Consider the following 18,948-nt stretch of genomic DNA (forward strand, 5'->3'; position numbering starts at 1 on the left):
TCACCAATTGTGAGGCCCAGAAGTAGAGCCAAAGGTTCCGGAGGGCAACGCCTCCATTCGTTTGGTGTCTAGTCAGTGGTGGTAAGGCTATTCTAGGCATCCCGACATCCCAGAGCAATACTTTTGTAACACTATCCACCCTATCAAAGGAGGCATCTGGGACTCGATAGGGGGTATTCTGTGGGATGTATAGGAATTTGGGTGAGTAGATTATCCTATAGAGGGCCGCTCGACCCACGAGTGAAATTGTTAGCTTCGTCCATCTCTCTACATCCCTGCGGTAGGCCTCCAGAACCCTCTCCAGGTTCTCCTGCACATAGAGATCTTTATTTGGTGTTACAAAAATACCCAGATATCGCAACTTCCGGGTCGCCCATCGAAAAGAGCAGTTCCCCACTGCTGCCGGGGCATCTGTCCTCAACAGGAAGGCCACTGATTTATGTCATTTAATGTAGAACTCTACATTGGACCCAAAAACTGTTAGGCTATCCAAGATTTGGTTGTTGGGGGTCCGCCAGGTAGAGGAGAATGTCATCAGGTTATAATGAGACAACATCCTCCCAGCCCTGGTCCCATTGAAGTCCCTTGATTTGTGCATCTATCCTGATCCACGATGCCAGGGGTTCAAAGGCCACCGCAAATAGCAGAGGGCAACCCTACCTGGTGCCTCTGGATAGTCTAAATCGATGTGCTAGAACCCCATTCACTTGGACCCTTGCCCTTGGGACTTTATTTAATAGGCTAATCCAGGACAGGAAGTACGGGCCAAAGGGCATCTTCCAGAAGACAGCCATCATGCATGGCAACTCTGGGGAGTTAAAAGCCTTCTCAGCATCCAAAGCCAAGAGGACCCCCAGCTCTTGCATGCGCTCACTGTGCGTCAAGCAGCCCATGAATCTCCTCATATTATGCCGTGTGGCTCTGTATGGCATGAAGCCGGATTGATCAGCTTAAATAAGGGAGTAGATCACCTGTATTAGGCAGTTTGCTAGAATCTTGGCCAAACTCTTTGTTTCAGTATTGATCAGGGAGATCGACCTGTAGAAGGCACAATAATCTGCCGCTTCCCCTCTTTATGATTCAAGGCAATCATGGGTTATTGAAGGTCAGGTGGTAGGATGTCCACTTCTCTGGCTGCATTAAACATGGAAAGCATCGGCTTCACCACTTTCAATGTGACACATTTATAAAATTCTACTGGGAAGGCTTTAGGGACGGGGGTTTTACCAATGTTCAGATGTGAGATAGCTGCCGTCACCTCTTCCTCTGTAATCTTCTCTTCCAGTGCCTCAACCTGGTCCAAACCTAGGCAGGGGTTCCGAAGATCTCCTAGATCTCTAGGTCTCCTTGATCATTGGTGGCCCTGCTCCAATAGAGATGTTCTAGATATTTTGCAGATTCCCTTGCAATAGGCCTGTGTGTCTTCCGCAGTTCCATCTCTTCCTCCCTAATCCCTAAAACCTAGCGTTGCCCCTCCTCTTTTTTGCCAACCACACTAGGAGCTTGCCGGCCTTATTACAGACCTCATTTGTTTGACCATAAGAGGCCAGAAACTGGGCTTTTGCCTCCTGTTGCACCAGGGATTCAAATTTCCACCTGACTTTCTCAGTACTGTGAGCCCGTTCTCAAATTGGGGTAGCCACATAATCAGCCCCAAGCTGCAATAACTTCTCCTCTAGCTTTCAATATTGCCCATCCCTATCTCCACTCAGGCCCACCCTCCGTGCAATCAACTGACCCCTCAGGATCGCCTAATTTTCTGATTGGATGGAGCCCTCATTTTCTGTGAAGTAGCTGGCAGTCGCCATAGCCACCATCATTTGAATCTCTCTGTTTTTCAATTCACATGCATCAACTCTCCTTACTACTGTCCGGCTCGGGACACCAATGTGTACCTTGTGAGCAGTGGCAAATGGTTTGATATGCCCCAGGGGAGGAAGGTGGTACCAGAGTACCTAGGCATCTGAAATGTGGGCACTAGGAAGTAATCCAATTGGGACATAACTCCCAGTGACTTGGCTGTGTGGGAGTACTGGTGTGTTCGGGCCCCGCTGGGCAGGATGATCGCCACTAGGAGGGCCCGGACCGCAGAGTTTCACAGCTTTGCATCTGGAGCCATCTTAGGTTGGCCACACCTCCATGAATAACAATTTTTAATAGTTAAATTACTGATTCTCTATTTTTGTGGTTCTGTTTTCAGATGGCCTTTGGTTCATCAGAGAGTGCCATTTTAGCTGTCATAAACCGGTTTGTGACTATTTTGTGATTCGCTAAGCCTCTGCAGATGTGGCCAATAACTCTCCTTCTGTAGGTTGATGCTCTGCTTAGGCTCTAGCCAATGTGGCATAAGAGAGTGTATATATATATAGTCTCTGATGTGTGGGTTCACTTAATGTCAGATCCCCTCAAGACTCACATCAGGTCACCAGATGGAATGTTATATCAGTTCTGCTGTTTTGTGTTTTCCAATAAGTCTGGCAAAATTGTCATGTTGATAATGGTTAAGTAACTTTTCTTGTAGGGCTGATATCAGTAGGTAGATGGCCCCCAAGATACAGGGCCCCACCTGTGTTAGTCATATTTTCCTCTTTTCCCACTACTCTTTTTGATGTGTTACTTTGTTGTTAATGTTTGTGACAGCCCCAGTGAAATGAGAACCCAGTAAAACAGGCATGTCTTGCACTGCGTCCAACTTCTCCTTAGTATTCAGTCATGAGAAGGCACCTGCTTTGCTCCTTTTTTCCATGATGCTAAGTAACTACAAACTCCTGAACTGAAAACATAGGGACCAATGCAATTGTTGTGGGGTTAAAGTTCTTTCAGTTTTGAGAAAAAAAAAATTTTGTGGTCTCTGTAGACAGGTTCTATATGGCAAGGACTGGGATATAATGTGGCCGTTCCTGAGATTGTAATGGTGAGTTTACCTCTGCAGGGGTGATCTTCTATTAATTGCTAAACTACACTTGTAATTGACTAATCAGTGTAGCTGAGGTAAGGCCTCTACAACTGCTTCTTCCAAAGCATTCACATTACCATAAAACCATTCTGGTGCTCAGCATACAGCAGTATGGATGCATTGGTGAATAGAACCTTTAGGGGGTGGAAAGCCTGTTCCACTTTCAATATCTTTTGGAATCTGGATCCTTTTTGTTGCAAATTAATGGTGGCTTCTTTTGTGAGTGTCCCTGAATGAACTGGCAGTGAAAACTGATTAAGCCAATAAAACTCTGGCTATCCTTTACACAGACATTTCATTTGGTGAGTGCTTGCACTTTACGTGGGTCCACTGTCACTCCTTTTGGGTAATATAAATCCAAGAAATGTACTACTAGTCATGTGAAAGAAACATTCTCAAGTTTTGCATACAAAAAATGCTTCTCAGCCACAATTTCCAGATATTCACATCTTTGACATTAGAGTAGAATAACATATTGTCAGTATAAATGATGTGTTAGAAGACTTGTGTCATAGAGACCAAATGACATGGCATGATATATATCCGGTTCTGAAAACGATTTTTAATTAATCCTTTTCACACACCCACACTGTCAGGAGTCCCCAAGGTGCCTCCTGCGTTATCTGTCAGACCTCGTATTTTGGCAGAGTGCTTATCTTGAAGAGACAAATGCATTTCTGAACATTCTACATTATTATTGTAGTTACTTGCCTAAATGTGCTTCAGGAAATCTGCCTGAGCTCAAGTACTACAAAAAGTAGCATTTACGTGACTTTTTTTTCTCTAATAGCATAACTCTTGGATTTAAATTGTGTCATTCATGCCTGTGTTTCAGGTTTGAGGAATTTGCTTTTTGAAGGGTTTTTCACACACAGAGTGAAACCAAACTGTGCCACCCTAACTGTTTGAACCCAGAGTGGACATTTGTATTTCTTGGATTGTTTCTGTTCCTTTTAGTTTACCCCTATGCAAGCTGGAAGGTTATATGTGATATAATTAATCCCCTTGTTTGTCTTTCTTGTGCATGATAAGTGCAACCACAGTTCTAATTGTAGTGTGCAACAGTGAATCTCTGTGAAGCCAGCCCAAGTGTCGCAGTACTTATTGTTATGGTACTCAGTTTGTGTTTTTGGTAATGCAGTGTTAGTAATTGTTCCAACAGTTATTATTATCCAAGAAAAGTGCTGGAGCATCCCTGTTTTCTTCTACCACTCCTGTGCACATATCAGAAAGAGAGATTCAGTTTCAAGGAAGTTGAGTGCACCAACTCTACTATCACTCTGTCAATCTGTCAACAACAACCTGCCCCCCCACCCCCGAAGATACAGGATGCCTGGCTGGACCAGCAAGACGTGGCAGTGTTTTGTCTCTTTCTCTTCCACTCCCCCTTTCCTTTTGGGACACCTGCCGGGGTTTCTGTGTCCACCAGGAAGTGCCGAGAGGTGTTCCAGGATGTAGGGGGCATACCATTGCCCCTGCAGACATCCTGCTTTTCAGGTGAGTGGCCCCGTTTGGACACACACCAGATGGTAAATATCTCTTAAATCATGCTCAGTGTAAATGTTTGCCTCTTTCACCTGATCGATTAAAATGGTTGTAAAAAAGAAAGGGGTATTGATTTTTGATGGTGATTTGGTTGTTTGCTGTATAATTGATATATGTTCTCACTCCTCTTCTTTTTCTGGAACAAAAAATGAGAAGGGTGCAGATCTTAGCAAGTGCCTTATGAATACATTTGGTAATCTGTATTCAATATACTCTGTTAAGTGGCCATGTTCACCTCTACTTTTTTGAATGTACATGACTGCCGTGTTCACCTCTACTTTTTTGAATGTACATGACTGTTGTGCAAAACAGAACCTGGCTCATAGTCTATCTGGCAGTTATATGAGAGTAGTGGTGGAATTTTGTCTGCATCAAACTACTTCATTTGCCTCTTTGGTCCTTCTATTACTTTTTATTTCTGTATGGCACATCATAGGTTTTTAAGATAAATATTTTCCTTCCACTACGCTAACAGGCTCACTAATAGTTTTGCAAATGGATGTCCATCCTATTTTAGCATTATACATTTGATCATAAAAGTTACCAGCAGTACCAGAATCGGTCATAATAGATTCAATGGACAACTCATATATCCTGATCCACAAGGACATGGGTAAGATCAATTGTGAAGCACAAGAAGGTATTCGCTACACTCTGTGTTTCTGGAGTTTTTTGTCTTTTTGTATGCACTTGCACTCCTACTACTGATGACCTGGTCTTGGTGACGCAGTGTCACCGTCATTTATTTGTGCTTAATGGAAGCTAATCTGTAACCTGCATAACCACTGCTCACATGATTCATATATGATATACACATGAACTATTCATTTCCACATACTATTTCATACATCATGTTATTCTTTGTTTTATATTTAGTTTTAATAAACTGAATGTATCTCGTGTTTTTTATTAGCTTTAGTTGTCATATGTGCAATTTAATGTTATTGTGAGTAGGCCTAGTTGCCTTACTCTACTCTGAAATAAATGTTGTATTTCTACTTGTTGTGCATAACATTTTATTCTGTTTCAGGCACAAATGTCACTGTGATCTCCATTAGAAATGTTCATCTTTGTTAGCTTCCATTTTTTAAAGTTGTAGGATGGCAACTACTTATTTTGGATGATGATTCCCAGCACCTGCAGGACGGGGGGGGGGAGAGGTGAATACCGTGTGACATATCACGAAGGCCATGAGGATCAAAGAAGTTGGCATTGTAATGTCCATGAGAAGGAGGCTGACACGAAGTAGACAGAGACCATTGGGTTTTGATTGGTTCCTGCGTAATGGGAACCTAAGAATGTATCACATGGATGGAATTTTATGTATTAATTGTGGGAAGCTTGTTAGTTAGTCAGATCACTTACCTTGTCCACCGGTGCAGGCGGGTGGCCTTTCCCCCTCTTGAGGTCAATGCTCTTTATTTTTCTGCTCATAGAGTTACTCCTGAGAGGAAGCACATTCCTCCTCATTCTAATTGGAGCCTTCCTGTGGTTCTTCTTTTGATGCTGTTTGCTGACACCCGCTGCTTCTGAATTTCTCCGACCTGCCCACAACTTTAGCTTAGCATTATTGGGGTTTCCTTTATGAAAATGAGACTTTGCTTGATTTTGAATTTGTTGCCTTCTGATAACCCAATCCTCACATTTACTCAATTTAATTACTTGGATCATATTCATGTATGCTGTATCCAGGTTAATTTGGATTTAAATCTAAATTATCTGACAGGAGATTGCAATTTTACTAATTTGTTAATAAACCTTTATGTTTTGCAAACGTATTTCTTTCTTTGTTACTGTGGGGTAAAGTCTGCTTCAGTGCAATTGAAATGTTATTGAATTTGTTATTTCAGCCTCAATTCAAGAAAACGGTCCATCCTATTGGACATAGCGGAGTTCCGAGTTTGTGCCAAGTTTGCGCAGTGCAAATACCATCCAGATCTATTCCACTATCAGTCTCTTTTCCTCGGGAGTTCCTTTGGGTTTATTCGGGCATTCCTTAATGTAGTGCTCACCCCCTCTACAATGCATACACAGACAAACGTGTCTTTTGTTAGCAGGCTCCTGCCCCTGCCTATTCGTTGGAGGAACTATGATGCTCCCTACTTTCTTGGGTTCTCTTTTTCTTATGTTGTTGTTAGATAGTCCCTCACCATGTGCTTTGTGAAAATGAGGCGCTGAATCCTAAACTTACCTTTTCACTTCCTCCTGTGCATTGATTGTCAAATTGTAATACTAAGTCAATGACGGATGAGACATCAATAAAAATGATGTATGATCTTTGCAAGAGCATCTTTTAATATGTCTCACGGTCCACTGTAAAACAGGGCAGGCTGTGCATTTTGCCTCTTGCCACCCAGTTTCCACTATGAATTGAATGGCCGACTCTACTTCTGTCGAATAGCTGCTGAAACTCTCCTTGAAAGGGACATCCTTATGCAGTTTATGCAGTCACATGTTAATGCGTGGGGCATATGAGAAACAATGACACTTCAGGCTGTTCACCAGGAAATTCCAGAGGTCTAGAAAGCAAGTGCAGAGTACATTGCATCAAAGATATCTGAATGTTGTCAAGATCTCCAAATAAGTCCTCTGGTGGTGCCAAAGCAGAGACACTGCATTGTGTCTGTATCCCTTGGTCCACAGTCTGATTGGTGCTGTGGAGATGGAAGCAGTGTTGTGATGCCCCAAGATGTTGTTCCCCGCAATAAGGGTGCTGCTCGTACTCCAGGTATTCTAATTTGTGAGCCTGGAAGGCTGTTTATAATCTGAAAGTCAATGTATCTTTTGCCAACTCTTTATTTTCAGCATTCGAAGTGATTAATTCTCGTTGCATATTTTAGAGCATAAAGAATAGAATAGAATAGAATAGAACAGAACAGAACAGAGCTCTGATGACTGGAATGGTATGCCCTTGGCCGGACTTCTTAGATGGTACAAACCACATGAGAACTACCAATGGTCCTGAACGGACCGGATGACATAAACAGTGTGTGTTTTTTCCTAATACCCTTCTCTCCGTAGTCTACTCTGACAAGGGAGGTCAGTGCAACAGTCAGGGGAAGAGGACTGGAACTGTAGGTTAGCCTGACTTGTGGACTGCTAGGCAAATATCTTGTGTCTGGTGCCTGACATTGCACGCATGCATCGTGCGCCTGGTAATGAACAACAGGTTCCTTAGGTTATCAATGAACTGTATCAGCATTGCTTGCATTTGCCCATCCTATTGTGTGTCCACCTCCCAGCTAGAACATTTTCTGGCAAAGCACTTCCCTAGCATCTTCCCATAGTGTTGCTGAGCTCTCCTTATCTTCAGAAGAGCCAGAGTTTTCCTGTTATCAACACAAGACACTTGGGCCCAGAATTATTAACATTTTGAGTCATGGTTGTGCCACTCCTTTTGGAGCAGCCACGAAGCAAAGGGTCGCTTGGTATTTACTAAGCATCCAAGGACCAACTTGCATCACCTTGGGTGACCTGGTAAAGAAAACGTAACACAATTGTGCTGTATTGCGTTACACTGCATCTAGGAGGTGCTCGGTGGGTGCTCCCATGCATCCACCCACGGATTTTTGGGCATTCTCAGATTTACTAAATCTAGCAAACCTGGAATGCTTCAAAATACTACGCCTTCCCCAGTGAGGTGCAAAGAGGAGAAATGTCCTTATTTCTCCTTGTTACTTCCTCTTCCTATGTGTGATGCCTTCTGTATCATGCATATAAAGAGGACATTTTCTTACAAGATTGGTTGTGTGCAGGAAGGTGTACCTTCCTGCGCTAAAACAATCCTGCCTGTGATGCAGACACCCTTGCACCATAGTACAAGGGGACCAACATTAGCGCTAGGTAGCCACAAGTGCGTCAACACAGAGAGCTGAAGAGCGCCATATCTTAGTCCAACTGCTCCCACTTACCTATTCATTTAATTTTAAGATGGACAAACCAGACCACAGGTGCAGGTCAGGTCACTTGTTGGCTGGGAGCAGTTGACCTTCTTATGTGGATTGTTGCATGATGAAGAAGAAAGGAAACTTACCCCAAACAGGGCCAAATACTTCAGCCCTTTCAGATGAAGCTGGTAGTTGAAGGATGCCCCTGAGGCACATGTTGATCCAGAACTGCAGGCTTGCTTTCATGCTCCACCAAAGCCATGTAGATGTCTGCCTCCGTTGATATACCCACAAGGGACTTGTGCATATTGTTTTGTCTGCACTGGTGTGCTTTTTGTGGTCATGCTTTACTGTTTCCATTGACAGAAGTGGTGACACCAAAGAAAGCTATATTATACTTCTCCAGACCCAAGTAATGCTGTATCAAGCTGTATAGGAGCTGGATCTCTATCTTCTCCACACACTGATAATCCTATTTAAGCTCTCTCCAAAACCCCTAAGTTCTATATCAATCACTTGCCAGACCTACCTAAACTCTCTCCAGTACCACTAATAGTTGATATAATAGGCTCTCTTGGGACCTCAACATTGGCTTCATCAGATTCTCTCCATCTCAGAACATACAATAAGCCTAAATGGAGAAGGTATTCTTTTTTGTCTTGTAAGAAAGAATTTTCCAGACCTAGCTTCCATTCCTATGTAGCGTAGGTCCCCTCTGCTCTATGCAGCTAGGTCCAAACCACGTAAGGCAAACCTGGATATATTGCAACACTCGTAGAAATATTTCCACCAAGAATCTGGAAACATGCATGAGGTTCCTTTTCAGAAGTGAGGTGGCCTGCAGCTCTAGCCGGATGACCGATCTTGGCATGGGTCAGAGAGTGGCTTGCATATGGTTGGTCCATGGAACATGCCTGGAGCAATTCTCATGGTTCATGTTGATTGGATCATTGCCATCCATCACTTGTGGACTAAGGACATCAACTGAACAGATGCTGGTAAGTGTAGACTGCGGGGCATATTTACAAACCCCGTGCCCAGGCAAGGTGCATCACTTTTTGTGACGCCTGCGGCACATAGTGCAGACCCATATCTACAAAGCCACGCAAAGCCACTTTTTCATGGCCTTGTAGACATGGTGTAAGTCACACAACACTGATGGGTTTTGACGCATTCCCAGATTTACAAGAATCTGTAAACCTGGGAATATGTCCAAACTGTTCTCCTCCCCAGGGCAGTTGCAACAAGGAGACATTTCTCCTCATTTTTCCCTCTTTCTATGTGTGCTGCATTGTGCATTGTGCAGTACACATCAAAAGAGGAAAATGCCTCCCAGGATTGTTTTTGTGCAGGAAGGTCTTCCTTCCTGCACAAAAACAATCCTGCCAAAAATGCAGACACCCTTGCACTGTGGTGCAGGGGTGCCCGCGTTGGTGCTAGGCAGCAATCTGAGCGCTTGCACAGGGAGAAAGGACAGAAGTGCACTGTACTTTGTAAATACGGTGCATTTTTGCCCTTTCTAATTGGCGTAGTGCAGTGCTGCAGGAAGACTTGTTGTGCTGCCCTGTGCTGATTCCTTGTAAATATGCCCCGGGGTTCTGAAGTTGCTGTGCCATAGCACCTAAAAATACACCTCACTGAGGGTGCCAGTGATGGAAACAACGTGCTTGAAGCTGTTTGTGTTGCTGTTTAGAAGAGGCAAGGGTTAGCAGTTTGGGCTGAGGCCAGGGTTGTTTTTTTTATGGTTGATCCATTTATGTAATGGCACAGACCTTGCAAAAAACAAAAGCAACAACCAGCATTTTTTGGTAACAGGCAGAACTCTCATTGTGTCCTTCCACCCAGGGACAGACCTTTCGATATGGCGGAGGAGCATCGCCCCACTGCTGAAAGCAGAAAAATAAAGGGATAATAAAAGGGTTTTATTATCCCTTTATTTTTCCGCTTTCATAGGGTGGGGTGGGGCGGGGCCAGCCTCCTTCACATCAACAAACGGAGGGGAACTAGTGACGCGCTTCTAGATGCGCGTGTCAGTTTGGCCGCTGTCCGAGGCCGGCCACACTGACATGTGAACTTAAAAACTTTCCACCTGGCTGTATTTTACAGCCAGGTGGAGACCAAGCACAGTGCCCCACTCCCTCCCTGAGGGGCATTTCTGCCCGCTCAGGCCAATCACGGCACTTCTTTCATGCTGTGTAACACCATAAGAGAAGTGTTGGGATTGGTTGGGGAGGGAAGAAGACGAGAGGCGGCTGGAGTGGGAGTGGCGGATCAGGGAGGGGCAAGTGAGTTTATATATTTTTTTTACTGCCCCCACTCTGCGCACTGCCCCCCCCCACACCTTCCTGGCGGCAGCCGCGACTGCTTCCACCATCTACTCAGGCGAACAAAACACCAGAACAACGTATAGTTATCATCAATTAGTAACATTTTAATTTCTTAACTGGGTTAAAGAGGGAGCCGAGAACACCTCTGTCCCAAAATACAAGAGAACATAAAGCGTTACAGGTACGAGAAGGACCAGTGAAACACAGAGAGAGCATCAGCATCCCATTCTTTTTCAATACAGCTGAATGGCAGCAGGGTTTTTCTTTTTCAAACCATCCTGGAGAACGAAAGAAGTAGGAACTAGTGCAAACAAGTTCTAAACATTAAGCACAGTGTATAAAACAGCAAAAGGAGCCGGACCCCTCTGGAGGGCGAGGGTGCAGGCGCCTGATGATGGAGAGGAGGAGAGAGCAAAGAACAGAGGGAGAGAGAAGTGGTGGGGTGGAGCAAAGGGAAAAAGACAGGTAGGAGAGGATGGCGAGAGAGGGTAGAAACTTAGGAGGAAGCGAAACATACGAATAAAAGAAGTAAGGAGAAAATGAAATGCTGTAGGAAAGGGGGGTAGTCTGACAGAAGAAAGAAAAAAATGGAGGTAGGAATGGAGGGGAAATGAGAAAGGGTGAAGAGGTCAGCATGAAAATAAGGGTGAAAAGAGAGTACAGAAAAGGGAAGGCAAAAGACAAAGAAGAACTGGCAAGAGAGAGATAAGGTAGAATAGAAAGACTATTCTGAAGGCTGAGTTCAGCATCGCTCTTTTTTTTTTTAACTCTTCACTTTGTGAAAACAACTTTTGTAAGTGTGGTCAGCCGCGAGTGACCACTGTTGTCCTGCGGGCACTTGGGAAGGGTTTGGTCACAAGCAGCCATTCAGAATGTGCCCAGGAACGCACATGAGGCCTAGCGGGGTCTGTGCGCGCGACTGCACGCGCTGAGGGGAATAGGTGGTCACCAGACCGATCAGCACCACACTCCAGCACCGCTGCCTGACCCTACTGGTCAGATGACTTATCAATATGAAAATACAGGGTAAGTATCTAAAACACAAGGCCTCTGCTCTGGCAGATTCCTCACAGCAGGGCTACTTCCTTTTCATAGCAACATTAGGAGCACGTGCTGTCTCGCTAACCCACGACATTCTTACTTCCATGAAAGTTTTTGCTAGTAACATTATTCTTCAATAGTTATTTCTTCGCCAAGTGACTTGCTTGAAAACTACCACTGTATGGAGACACGGAGAGACAGAAGCACTTGCATGTTTTTTCTCCAAAGGGAACCAATGCCATTATAAAGATGTGGACAGGTTAAACAATGTGGGGTGTCTGAATAACAATATCCCACAACATGGCAGTGTTGAGCTCACAGGCAGCATGCTGCATTCAAACCTCAATCAACCAGAAAGGATGCACACTGTGAACTCCAACCAAACTCCTACGAACGATGGTGCCACATGGTAAGGTGCATAGGATGAGATGTGAAAGTTCACATGGATGGATTCATAACACCAGGGTCAAACTGTACACACAATTTGGAACACGCACACCATGTTTGTTTGTCATGTGTGGGGCAGTACCTAACGCATGAGCCATGAGATGTGGAATTTGACTTCAGTATCACATTAATTTTGGATATGTGGAGAGCTCAGAAGATAATGTCTTACAAAGGCCTCCAGATAATGTTCTGGAGCGTGAGAGTAAAATGATTTTTAGGGAGTGAAAAGTAATTTTAATTCCCTGTGGAAATATTTTTAAGTGGGCAAATCATTATAAACCTTATTTAATTTTAAACCGTGGATATTTATTTTATTGTGGGTAACTATTGCTTTCTTTGCAGTGGAAATTAGTATTTTTAACTAAATCCTGCCTTCTGGTCAAGCAGCAGCTAACACAACGTTGTTTCTTATGGGCGGTCACTGCTGATGGCTCTGACCTGAACATTAATAGTGCTCTCAGGGTTTAGCTTTCTGTGTCCATCATTGCCTAATATGTTTTGTTGGCAGTGTTTGTCTCTTCATGTGGAGTAAAAAGAACCAGTATTGTGTTTGTCTGGATGACTTGCCAAGATATTGAGGAGGGTTTGAATGCAATATCTCTTATTTGTGCCGGACTAGGTGGAGTGGTTTGAGAACAGAGTCTTATTTTTAGTGCAGGATGGGTGGAAAGCCCAGGGGTTTATGGCCCTTATTTTTGCATGGATAGGTGTACAGGTGTGAGGGCAGATTCCAACTGATATTTCAGGATAGACAGAGATTTTAGAGGGAAGGCTGGGTGGTGGGGGTCTGCCTGGTGCCACGATGGTCTTCGTGCACCTGCTAGCTGCTCACGCTCATACGTTTCCTGCTCTGTAATATTCACCAAGATCCCAGCACATCACAGTATCTTGCAATATTTGCACTGGATCCTTCTGAGTAGACAAGTAAAAAAGTGCAATGCATGGGAAGATCGTTAAATAAGGCAATCTTATCCTTCTGTACCACTTGCACCAGTCAGAGAGCCAAATTCAAGGAAACTGTAAATATCTGCAGCCCTTATGTAGATTTCTTTGGAACCCCAGGAGAAAGGCTGTGCGAGAAAAGTGGTGGGCGTAGTGTGACAGTACAAACTATTATCTCTGGTCTGTCTCAGGCTGGATCCCTAGGGCCCATCTCGGGGATCCAGGAAACCGTTTTCTTACCGGATCATTCACTTGTCTGGGGTCGAATTAATCCATGTTATAAGGTGACAAGTGTATGTTAAACACTATTAGCAATTGTGTTTTCATCCTTTTAAGGTCATCATTCAAACTGGAAATTGACATTATATTTTGTTTAATTTGTTAAAGAACACTGAGTACTCTCAAGTTATGTTATGAAATTTATTGAGCGCATGGCTGCCCTCAGGCCTCCCAGGGCTTAAAGCGGAAATCTTCAACGGCTAGGCATGGGAGACAGATGTTAGTGCAGCCAGGTTTTTAATAACCGACGAAAGGACAGTTCGTGAATAGTTTGCCGAAGAGAAAGAGGCAAGGAATTCCAAAGCTTAGCACCAAGATAGGCCATACATCTTCCGCCCCATTTGACTTTTTTTATAGGCGGTATCACTGCTAATGCTGTTGCTGATGACCTAAGATGTCTAGTTGGCTTAAGTAAAGTAGCTAAGGTGTGCAGGAGCGGGGGATCCTTAGCATGAGGAGCTCTGTGAATGCAACAAAGGGCCTTAAACTTTAATTGTTGCCCGATGGGGAGCCAATGTAGAGCAGAGAGGGCGGGTTTGGCCGAATGATATCTGGGCAAGTTGAAAAGAAGGCAAGCCGCCGTGTTCTGAGGCACCTGCAGCTTCTTTTTAACATGGTTTGGGGAGCCCAGGAACAGGGCATTTCCATAGTACAGGCGTGAGGTAATTAACGCCTGTACAATGAGCCTCTTAGCAATGAATGGGAGAACTTTAAAGACTTTCCAAAGGAGTCTGAGTATCGCAAAACAGGTGGAAGATATTTTCTTCACCTGATGGTCCATGGTGAGCCATGGGTCTAACCATACACCTAGGCTCTTAATGTGGTTCTTAGGTGGTGGAAGATCTCCTAATAGGTCCAGGGTAGGTGTCACTTGAGGTGGGAGTGAATAATGTCCCATAATCATGACCTCTGTTTTGTCTCCATTCCGCTTGAGCTTCCACTCCGCCATCCTATTGGAGACTGCCCGTAAGCATGGGGCAAGCTGAGAGTTAAAGGAATCATGGGAAGAGGAGAAAGAAACTACCAACTGGGTATCGTCTGCATAGGATACCAGCGAGAGACCAAACGGTTCAACTATCCTTGCCAGTGGCAGCATGTAGATGTTAACGAGCATGGGGCTTTACGATGAGCCCTGCGGTACTCCCCAATGGCTCTTAAAGCTGCTTGAGTGGAAAGAGCGGTCAAGTACCTGAAAAGATCTGGCTTCTAGGAACTCCGTGAACCACTTGAGGGCATGTCCAATGATTCCAATTTCCCTCATTCTATGGAGTGAAGTACTTTGGTCTACAGTACCCAAGGCCGCACTAAGGTTGAGAAGCACAATTTCAGAGACCATTCCCTGGTCCAATCGCTTCCTGACTTCTTCCATCATTCCTAACAAGGCCGACTCTGTACTATGAAAGGGTCTGAAACCCATCTGAAAGGGATGGAGAATCTCGTTGTCTTCCAGAAACATGGAGAGGTGGGTATTAACATGTTTTTCATGAATTTTAACAGCGGTTGGCAACATTGAAATAGGTCTACAGTTGTTCTGCACCAATGGATCCAGATTGGGTTTCTTAAGCAACAGCTTTATGATTGCATGCTTCCACTGTGATGGAAGGGAGCTGCAGGTCAATGACACATTCCATAGATCTGTCAAGAGGGGAACTATTGTTGACGCACCATGGACTAGAATTGATGGGGGCGCAGGGTCTAGAGGGGATCCGGATTTAAGTGTACTCAATATTTTTAAAGTTGTTTCTATGGAAAGAGGCAGGATCCTTCCTAGACTGGCTGTGTCCATGACACATTGTCCACTCACCTCCTGGGGGCTGTATGACTGTTTGGAGAAAGCTGAATAAATATCTGAAATTTCATTGGGGAAAAAAGAGCCTAGCTCATTACTGTGTTTGACGGAGGCTTCTATATCTTCGGTTTGAGCATGAGGGCATACAATTTATTTTAGAATGCAGAAGATTTCTTTAGGGGAAATAGCTGTTTGTTCTATCTTCGTTGCATAATAGTCACTTTGCGCCACTTTAATTTCCACATGAAACCGTCTGATAGCTGCCCTATATTCTTTTTTAATTAGAATATCATAGGATTTCCTCCATTTCCTTTCTAGGCGTCTGCAGTCTCTTTTTAGTGCTTGAAGATGAGTAGAGAACCAGGGAGCCCTTTTTTAGTGATTACCTGCTTGCCTTGATGTACACGGAGCGTAGCATCAATTCTGTTGGTTATCCACTTGTTAAAAGTTTCTAGAGAGTCAGCTATGTTTGTATTAAGGATTGGTTTAGAATTCTCTAGAATGCCAGTCCATTCATTGTCATTCAGCAGATGCCACCGTCTATATGGTTGAGATATAGTTTGAGAGGCCTTGACAGGTTTTTTGGAGGTGAGCTTCGATGAGATTAACATGTGATCTGACCCAGCTAATGGGGAGGGGGTGAGGACTGTTCAATCAGATGTATTACTGAAAACGAGGACAATAGAGTGCCCTTTATTGTGAGTAGGGCCGCTGATCAGTTGAGTAAGATCTAAGGCTTTCATATCATCTAAGAGGCTTCTAGCAGCCTTGTTCAAAGTTTCTGCATCGGTGTTAAAATCACCAAGAATCGTGAGATTTGGTCTAGTGCAGATTAAGTCGGAGACTTTCTCAGGGAGGGCTTCTAGAAACTGTTGTGCTGGGCGAGGGGGCAACATATTAGAGCGCCAGCGAAGGGATACTGAGGGTTTAGAGAAATAGAAAAGAGTAGACTCTCGCAAGCGGGAAGATGAAGGGGACTGGTAGAGACCCTGACTCTATCCCTGAAAATAATAGCAATTCCCCCTCGTTTCCCTGAGGGTCTATCCAGCCTTGTTATCAGGTAGTCACTGGGCAGGGCAAGCGCCACATCTGGCCCTGAGCCATCATGGACCCAGGTCTCTGTTAGAAATAATACTGTGGGTCTCTGTGTGCTTAAGAGGAGACTGATATCTAATTTATGTGCCACAAAAGATCTGAATTTGCCAGGCAGAGAGTGCTTACTGACATTTCCTGGGTCTGAGCTGAGCCAGTAATGCTCTGCGAGCCTGCTTGAAGATGTGTTTGGCTATCTATGGAAAGTGGAGCGACTTTATTGAGTTTCCCCAAATCCCTTCCAATCGCTGAGGCAGCTGACCTACAACAGTGGAGGAATTTGGCGTCATAAACAATCCTATTAGAGCCGTAACCTGCAGGAGTACAGGCCCCTGGACCCAGTCTGGCACGTCCGCAGCATCACCAGCTATCGATAGCTGAGGAAGAGTCAGCAGCTAGACCGCTGACCTCAAAAATGGCAGCCGCAAACTATCACCAAATGGGGACTGAAAATGGCAGCCGTCTACAGGAATAATTAACACACTTAAAAGAGAGGGACACCCACTGAGGGTCCTCAAGAAAGAATTAGAAAGGGTGCGATGAACAGTCTCTTACGAACCTCTGCAATATCGGCCTCTAAACATGGACAGGTATTGCGGATTGTTTTCTGCTGATCAATAAAATGAATAAAAACACAGTGTGTGCAGAATAAAAACGTGTGTCAGAATCAGGATATATAATATATTTTAACGATGGCTAAAACAACAGACTGTCGCCTACTGCTGTCACTCTGGAGATTTTCGCTGTTATGGCACAGATGCTGGCCTCAGTGGAGCATATTGCACAAAAACTCCCTTATGGATGCCAGCTGTGGGGAAGGATGCCCATGTAGATTGTGGAGACTGAAGGTGGCTTGTGTCCTCAAAATTGGGAACCAATAGCTGCATTAATGCAAGAATAATATGTGCGTGCAGTTATTTTTTGCAACAGTTGCAAGGGTCTATGCAAAATGTTTCAACTTTGTTAGTTTTCAAAGTTTTTTATATAGGGACATCCATGTAAAATCCTGTGACAATGTATGGCGCAGATACCCATATTTAATATGGAAAGTAGTTCCGGAGAAGGCATATTTCAAGTGAGTGGGTAGAATTCTTCCCTGCAATAAAAATGAGCACAGAAAGCTCTGCCTGCATTTTCTAGCAAGGAATTATAATGCAACTATATAAGTAGCTTGAATTAATCTATGTAGACGAAGCTGGGCTTGTCTGCATTCTATTTTCATTAAAATTATCTGGATACAATGGCAAGTACAGAGAAAAGACTTTATGCGAGTACAGAAACTCTGGCAAACTTTGCAAACTTTTTAAGGAGCGAAGATCAGGAACTTTGCAAAGCTTCACACAATTCTATAGGATACATGCATCCTCCTATCCCGACCCTCCCTCAAGGAGTTGCATTCATTGTCAGCCTGAAATGAGTTTCAGCATGGCTGCAAGATAAAGGGATTCTGGGACCAAAAAGTTCTGAAACCAAGGACCCTTCAGCAGGGCTCTCCCAGGGTCCCCGGAATCCCCTGAACTCATTAGCATTGTAGATCAGGGAAGCCCTACTCTCAACATATTCAAGACTGAACCCAAAGACCTACTAAGTAAGGGAGTCCTCTACTGGAAAAAGATTAGTGTGAACACTTCTCATACAATAAATCCAGGGAGAGCCACCAGTATGCCAGGTGCCATGTAATAAACCAGCCACACGTCCACCATCTTTAATTATTTGTTTTTCTACTTCCCCTGTTTCCGGAGTTTTTCCTAATAAATACTTTTCTACTCGTTGTATAACCATTGCTCTGACACCAGCGAGGTCCTTTCTGCTCTGTATAAAACCATGTAAAGAAAAAAATACTTTAGTGACCCATCCCAGTATGAGTTGTAAGGCAACAGGTACACAATCTGAGAAAGGGCTGTGACTACAAGGTGGGGCCAGAGGAAACCTACGAAAAATCAAGGACCCCAGCCACTACCTGGTGGTGTGGTCCTTCAACATGACACCTGGTCTACCATGCATGCCAGGGGGCAAATTTACAAAGAAGTGGAGCGATAAAACATGGTGCACTGTACTGCTTCAGAGGGAGTGAGCAGGGGAGCTATTTCTTTCTCCCCCTCGCTGGCACACTTTTGAGTGTCTTGCCCCACACACAAACCCTTGTACTATATTGCAAGTGTGTCTGTACGATGTCTAGCATTGGTTTTGTACTGGAAGTTTAGCATCCAGTAGAAAATTCTACACTTAGGTGCAGTTAAAAAAAATTCCAGGTTGGCAGCACACACACAATGATAGAAAGGTTTGGAGAACAGAACCTTTTCTCTAGTGTTACAGCTATCTCAAGTAGGTGTAAATAGACAATACAAATCCATGTCTCCTTTTTTTGGTAGATAGGGATTTGCGTTAAAATCCAGGGGTGGTTTCTTGGGAATGTCCATGGACCACCCTGGGTGCGCCTCCCGAGTGGGGCTGCTTTCCAGCGAAAAAACACGTTTTCCCAACTAAATAGCAGTTCTACACATACCAGGTGTAAAGTGTTAGTAAATCTTACTCTTGGAGTCAGCCTTCCCTGATATCAGAGCCAGCCTTTGCTAAGATAGCCACGTGCGTGGAGAGAAATGTGGTGCCCTTGCTGGTGGTACTGAATTAAATGAGGCAGCC

The sequence above is a fragment of the Pleurodeles waltl genome, chromosome 2_1 (genome assembly GCF_031143425.1).
Source record: "Pleurodeles waltl isolate 20211129_DDA chromosome 2_1, aPleWal1.hap1.20221129, whole genome shotgun sequence".
Taxonomy (NCBI): Eukaryota; Metazoa; Chordata; class Amphibia; order Caudata; family Salamandridae; genus Pleurodeles; species Pleurodeles waltl.